This window comes from Herpailurus yagouaroundi, unplaced genomic scaffold (assembly GCF_014898765.1).
Source record: "Herpailurus yagouaroundi ecotype Mexico unplaced genomic scaffold, PumYag 63480, whole genome shotgun sequence".
NCBI lineage: Eukaryota > Metazoa > Chordata > Mammalia > Carnivora > Felidae > Herpailurus > Herpailurus yagouaroundi.
The window spans coordinates 4,712-12,500 of NW_024416998.1; the positions used below are offsets into that span (position 1 = coordinate 4,712).

The window sequence follows — 7,789 nt, forward strand, 5'->3', positions numbered from 1 at the left end:
AGACAGAACTTACAGCACCGCCCAGTGGTAATGTGGCTATCTCCGGGGGGGGGGGGGGGGGGGCACTTGGCATCAGCAGTCCTTACCCTTCTGAGTCAGGGAGGTATCACTGGAGGCCTAATGGGGAACCAGTACTCCCACCCTCACCCATCAGTAATGAAGAACTGACCCCTCAAGCATCAACAGAGGTGAACTGGGGAATCTAGACATCTAGACCTACTCGGCAGTACTGAGGCACCATTGTCCCCACCTCTGACAGAGTGGTGCCAGAAGCAGCTGATTAAAACAGGAAGTTTCAATAAAACCCCAAATCTAATGACATGCTTAAGATGTCCAAGTCTACATAAAAAAAATAAATAAATCATTTGTCATACCAACAGTCCAAAGGATCTCAAACTGAGTAACAAAATATATGTCGATATCAAGATGACAGAGATGTTAATGTTATGTGACAAAGATGTTAAAACGAGCATCATAAATGCTTGAACAAGCAATTATGAACATCCTTGAAACAAATGAAAACATAGTCTCAGCAAAGAAACAAAGTCTCAGTAAAGAACTAGAAGATAAGAAGCAGCACCAAATGGAACTTTTAAACATGAAAAATATAAGTGAAATAAAATACTCAGCAGAAAGGCTCAACAGCAGAATGAATGGGGCAGAAGAGAATAATCAGTGGACTCAAAGACAGAATATAATTAATTACCCAACCTACACAAAAGGGAGAGAAAAAAATAAAACATCAGGACTTAGGGGACTATAAGAAAAGATTTAACGTTCACATCATCAGAGTCCAAGAAGGAGAGAAAAATAGGGTGCAGCTGAAAACATACTCAAAGGAATAATGGCTGAAAACTCTCCAAATTTGGCAAAAGAAATAAGCTTACAGATTCACGAGGCTGTGTGAACCCCAAATTGGGTAAACCTGAAGAAACCTAATATACATTACAGTCATACTTTGACAAAGAAAAACATCCTTAAATAAGAGAGAGACAGAGAAATGCCACCTCACCTATAGGGGAAAGCGAGTCCCATGACAAATTTTTTCAGCAGTAAATCACGGAGGCCATAAGGAAGGGCACACGAGATTTTTCGAATGTGGAAAGGAAGCAACCGTCAGCCCAGAATCTGATATCCAGCAAAAATATCCTTCAGGAATGAAGGGGAAATCAATGTATTCTCAGAGGAAGGAAAACTAAGAATTTGTTGCCTGAAGACCTACTCTAAAACAAAGGCTAAACGAAGTTCCCTAAACTGAAAGGAAATGATAAAATAAGAAATCTTGTAGTATCAGGAAGAAAGAATGAACGCAGTAAGAAAAATACGGGTAAATGCAATAGACTTTCCTTCCTTCCTTATCCTCTTGAGTTGTCTAAATTGTGTTCGTGGTGATGGAATAATTCTATACCTTGATGTAGAGGTGGTTCCATGATATAGAATGTGATACAATGGTATAAAATTACAAAACACATTGTACCGATGTCAATTTCTAGGCCTTGATAAAATACTATGGTTACCTCAGGGAAGACAAGGAGGAGGGCACATGACTTCTTTCTGCACTGTCTTTGCGAGTGACTGTGAATCAGTAATTATTTCAAAACAAAGTTTTTTAGAAGTCTAATTATAACTAGGTTATTTCCTAAGTAATACTGAGGCAATTTAAAACATATCCTATCAATAAGAGTTACAGGCAAAGTCATTGAAAGCTGGTGGTTAATCTTTGGTCAGTTTCTTTAGTTATTGTCCAAGCAGTTGACAACAATAACAAGTGATTTACCTGATAAAAATATCCCCTATTCTTTGATAACTGTTAAACTGCTGATGTTGTCACTTACCGCATTCTTTTGATATTTTTTCTTCTGTGGATGTTTGCTTAAAATAGCTGGAACAAAATTGAAACTAACAGTCAATGTTCCTTTGAAAATCAAATTATACTATTTATATAAAATAATAATAGCTAGCATTCACTGAATCTTACAATATTCTAGGTACTGTGCTAAACGCTTGCATGCATTATTTTATTTAATTCCTATCAAATTCCTTGTTTTCTCCATTTGAGATGAGGCAACCATGACTCAACGAAATTAAGTAACTGACTTATTAACACACAAGTAGCAAGTGGCAGACTAATTTGTAGTCAGGCTTAGAGCTGATACTCTTAACCACTACTGTACTATATAAACTTTAAGTTTGTTTTGTTTCGTTTCATTTATTTTGAGGGAGAGTGTGCACACGTGAGCAGGGGAGGGGCAGAGAGAGAGGAAGAGAGAGAATCCCAAGCAGGCTCCCCGAGCTGTCAGCGCAGAGCCCGACATGGGGCTCCATGCCACATATTGTGGGATCATGACCTGAGCCGAGATCAAGAGTTGGACACCAACCAACTGAATCACCCAGGCACCCCCAGTATATAAACTCTTAAATCCACAATGGTTAAGTACTATTTTATGTGATAGATAGACAGCATGTGTGTTGATGTCTATCGAATGATTCCTATTAAATAATACAGTGCAAATTATTTTAAATATTCCAGTTAGGATTTCAATCACATTGGAAACTAGAACAAATAAATGTTTCTCAATATATTATAAGTAGGAGATCATGAAAACTGGTTTTATGCTTTAAAGGCACATTCAATAGCACGACCTTCCTACGATGACAATAAGTTTTATAATAATGTATGACGCTGAAACTGGTTGTTAGGATTTTCATGTTTTTATAAAGGCATAAGAAGTTTATGATGGGCTAAATTTACCAGATTTTCTAACAGAGTGGCGGGTAGGGTAGGGAATCACAGAAAAAATGCAGTTTTTCATTGGTTAAAATGTTTTTAATTTTCAAAAGCCAACACAGTTAACTTTAAATCATGTTGACGTACAATAATATCATAGAATAGATACTGACATCTTTAATTGTATAATATCTGAAACAAGTATTGTGGGGGTAAGCTTCCTAAAAATGTTTCACAGATATGCTAGGCTCAAATAAATACAACTTAAATGAACCTTCATTTTACTGGGTATTTCCCTGTAATTCTTAGAAAAAAGGTAAATAATACAAACTATTCTCGGGGTGCCTGGGTGGCTCAGTGAGTTAAACGCCTGACTTCGGCTCAGGTCATGATCTCACGGTTCCTGAGTTCGAGCCCCGCGTCGGGCTCTGTGCTGACAGCTCAGAGCCTAGAGCCTGTTTTGGATTCTGTGTCTCCCCTTCTCTCTGCCCCTCCCCCACTCTCACTCTGTCTGTCTGTCTCTCTCTCTCTCTCTCAGAAGTAAATAAACATTTTGGGGCGCCTGGGTGGCGCAGTCGGTTGAGCGTCTGACTTCAGCCAGGTCACGATCACGCGGTCTGTGAGTTCGAGCCCCGCGTCGGGCTCTGGGCTGACCGCTCAGAGCCTGGAGCCTGTTTCCGATTCTGTGTCTCCCTCTCTCTCTCTACCCCTCCCCCGTTCATGCTCTGTCTCTCTCTGTCCTAAAAATAAATAAACGTTGAAAAAAAAAAATTAAAAAAACAAAAAACAAAAAACAAAAAACAGAAGTAAATTAACATTTAAAAAAATTTTTAAATAATAATAATAATACAGACTATTCTCATATGGGACCTTAAATGATTAAGTATTCAATATATGTTTCTGAGGTTATAAACTTAGACATGTTCAAAAGCCTAAGGGAAGCCCATGCACAGGTCCCTTCAAATGCACACATTTATTGCCCTTAAAGAAACACACTCATCCCTAGCCATACAAATGCTCTTCATTTTCAGATCAAGTTTAATTTAGTGCATATCTCTGGTTACTGTTCTCTCCTTGCTTCTGTTTTGTGCCAAAATACGATACTCCATTTTAGCCTTCCAAAGAAAACTTTTGTAAACAAAATGGCTTCCAAATGCATTGAGAGGGTCCATGCCACTTCCTGTTCACTGACTGCACTGGCAAAACCGCTACCGTGTTCTCAGTTACTGCCGGAATTTGTACAGTTTATTGGCATAACGTGAGAGTTTACACAATTACCTACAGTATGGCAGGACTAATATGTGGCACGTTACCGATGTTACAAGCTTGCTGCTCGGGCTTACATTCTCCATTAAGAAAAATGGTGACATGTTAACTCTCATGGGAATGCATTTAGCATTTATTCAGTTCGTATTTTTTAGTTGGCCTATTAGACAATGTGCCAGTTTCATGACCCATTTAGCCTTCAACTTGGTCCGCCTATCAGTCAAAGAAAACACGCAAAACTCGTTGTCATTGTATCACTCACCTAACTTAAGAAGAAGTGCCAGCGGTTTCCCTCTGCAGCATGGTACTCAAGTACCTCCACTTTCTGGTCTATTCCTCTCCTTTCTCTCTTACCACTAAATACCATTCAACTGAACAGATCGCAGCAGTCACCTGTACATCCCCAAATGCACACTTTTATTCATACATTCCCTACACCTGGAATATCCTCTCATATCCAAATCCTTCCCGGCCGTCAAGGCTCACCTCCAAAACTAAGTTTGCGGTTGGGGCACCTGGGTGACTCAATCGGTTTGGCATCTGACACCTGACTTCGGCTCAGGTCATGATTTCACAGTACGCGGGTTCGAGCCCCGCATCGGGCTCTGTGCTGACAGTGCAGAGCCTGCTTGGGATTCTCTCTCTTCCTCTCTCGCTGCCCGCCCCCCCCCCCCCGAAATAAATAAATAAAAACTTCAAAAAAAAGAACAACTGAGTTTCTGGTTGAACCTACCTTGACTAGTCTGGTCTCTTCTACTCCTTGAGCACTTTTTTCTCAATCATCTTTTTCATCTCTGTACATACATACCATCTGTCCAACGGCACTGCAAGCTCGTTGAACACAGAGGCCCTTGACACGTTAACTTCTTCCTCTCCGTGATATCTTACACCTTTTTTATTTTTTTTTTATTTATTTATTTATTTTTTTTTCAACGTTTATTTTATTTTTGGGACAGAGAGAGACAGAGCATGAACGGGGGAGGGGCAGAGAGAGAGGGAGACACAGAATCGGAAACAGGCTCCAGGCTCCGAGCCATCAGCCCAGAGCCCGACGCGGGGCTCGAACTCACGGACCGCGAGATCGTGACCTGGCTGAAGTCGGACGCTTAACCGACTGCGCCACCCAGGCGCCCCAGTTACACCTTTTTTAAATCAGAAGGGTTGGATTAAATGATACGTAAGTCTCTTCCCTGCTCCAAAATTTTACACATCTATTTCTTACATCTCCTATCACGTGCATATTTTAGTCATCTGATAAATATTTCAAACTATCTGATTTTACCCGTGCCTCTTATAAACTTACCCAGCCCTGGCCACTGAGAAAGAGTCTAAGTATGGCAATTTCCAAATGGCAAAGGAACTGGCGACTTGATCAAACGGCCATAATTAGTGAGCTAAATATCCATTCACTCGCTTTCTCACTTGACAAACATCAGTTAAACATCAGGGTCGGGTATCGCACCAGACAACACAGAGGTGACTGGCCTGGCCCTTGCCCTCAAGGAACTCCCAATCCAGTGGGGGACACAGAGAGGGAAAAGCACTCATTGTAAGAAAGATTGCTGAAGAGAAGCACACGCGACACGGTACCAATGTATGAAAGAAACACCCAGCAGCTGCTGTGAAGCAGAGGAGGCTCAAGGAAATGTTCCCAGGACGGGGGACAACGAAACCCCTGAAGGGCAAGAGGCAGCCACCATATCAGGAAAAGCAGCAAGTACCAGAGTGTGAGCATAAGAGAACGTGGAAAGTTTGCAGAAGTGCAATGGAGAAGGCGGCTTCAGGAGGTGTGAGAGAGGAACCAGAGGGACAGGCAGGAGCCCAGATCATGATGGGCCTGTCTGGAACGCTGACAAGTTTGGAGTCTAATCCTGAAGCAACTAGGTACTCAATATTAGGAAAATAATACCTGCAGATAAGTCCTAAAACCTGACATCAGAAACAGTGTGCAGCAGGGACTGTGCTTGTCCCCCAATATCTAGTCTTCGCTTCCAATGAAGTAATAATAATTTTACTGGGGCACACGGCCGCAGAGTTAAGGGCCACGTTTTCCAGCCTCCCTTATAGCAGCCGTCGCCAATGACAGAGGTCTGGCCAGTGAGACGTGTGCACAACTGATGCTCACAACTGTTCCGTTATATCCTGAAACGGAAGGAGTGTCCCATCGCCTGGGCTTCTGCCATCTCTTCGGTTACAACAAGAATGGGATAGTGAGTCAGAGAAAGCTAAAATCGCAAGACGAAGATGCTTTCTGAGGACCACACAACAAGACAGAAGGAGCCTGGGCACCTAATAATCAAGAAGCTGTCACCCACCCTTGAACTGCTAAGATGTGAGAAAGAACACTTGTTCAAGGCATTCTATTTGGGGGCCCCTGTCACAGCAGAGTAACCTCTCCCTCCATGAATATACGGTGGAATTTAAAACTGGATCTGAAGGACTCGAGAGCTGCTCCCACTCACCAATAAAACCAGACGGTAAAAAAGGAGCCCTAAAACCAAATACGTAATAAACAACCAAACAAGTGAGTATGTATAGGTTATCAGAATGTCATCACGTTAACCCAAGGCTACGTAGTAAACATGAATAGAAGGCCAAACATGGATTATGAACACAAATGACTTGCATGATGTGGTCAGGATAGGATAGCAATGGGCTCATGTTCGTTTACGGTCCTAAAATTATTATTCCATTATTCAGAATCAGTTTTTTAAATGGACACAAAAATTTTCATTAACAAAGATAACACAGGAAAGGAAGGAACGAGATCTGCACCTGAATTTACCAATACCCATGCCCCCCAAACTAAGGAAACCGATCTCTAAGGTTCTCAAACTAGGTAAGTAAAAGTGAATAAGTATAAATAGGTCTTCAGGAATCTCGGGCTGTCCTCCATGTGCCATTCCTAACACGGCAAGCTATCCACAGGGGCCCAAGAGGCCTTTTGGAGATACCCCACTAAGGCCAAGCCCTCACTGCTGACTGCCAGTATCCCACGCTGCCTTCTAGGCTTGATATCCACCCCTCTCCATCTCCACCATATTGAAAATTACTCTCATGGGGCGCCTGGGTGGCTCAGTCGGTTAAGCGTCCGACTTCGGCTCAGGTCACGATCTCGCGATCTGTGAGTTCGAGCCCCACGTCAGGCCCTGTGCTGACAGCTAGGAGCCTGGAGCCTGTTTCAGATTCTGTGTCTCCCTCTCTCTGACCCTCCCCTGTTCATGCTCTGTCTCTCTCTGTCTCAAAAATCAATAAACGTTAAAAAAAAAAAAAGAAAAAGAAAATTACTCTCATGGCCAGGCACTTAGTATCTTTCAATAATTACATAACAAGGAAACTATTCCATGTTAATGAGGAAAGTATAGAGAAGACTTTAATGAGGAAAGTATAGAGAAGACAGCACCAAGGCTTTCTGTAAACCCATTTTAATCTGCTACAGCAACAGTACGTAACCTTCATTTGGATGGATTTTTTAAAAGGGGTTCTGTTAACTAAAACCCCAAACCCAAACCTGCCAACAAAAATCTTAAGAAGCCACAGGTCTAACCAAATAGTGGGAATGTCAGACAAATTCTACGACTTCAGTACCCATGGAAGTAACATTTTTAAAACAGGCAGGGCCACGAGGTGCCTGTCACATCACATCATGTCACGGAAATTACCTATTCCTATACAAGTCCCTTGGCAGCCTGCTTTTCCACTAAGCGTGCTTCTCTTCTCCAGTTGAAAATTAAATGATGATGGTCACAACTGTGATCGGATCATCTCCACTGAGTTACTGGGAAGGGATACAGG

At 42.0% G+C, this 7,789-nt stretch overlaps 1 long non-coding RNA gene across 1 annotated transcript; it reads right to left on the bottom strand.

Moving 5' to 3' along the window:
• Positions 1 to 586: 586 nt before the first annotated feature.
• Positions 587 to 5,938, bottom strand: LOC121024336 (uncharacterized). The gene is made up of 3 exons (XR_005787670.1): positions 5,137 to 5,938; positions 4,728 to 4,884; positions 587 to 1,882 (listed from the first exon to the last, which is right to left on the bottom strand). It is a non-coding gene; the product is annotated as an uncharacterized LOC121024336 (long non-coding RNA).
• Positions 5,939 to 7,789: the final 1,851 nt, after the last annotated feature.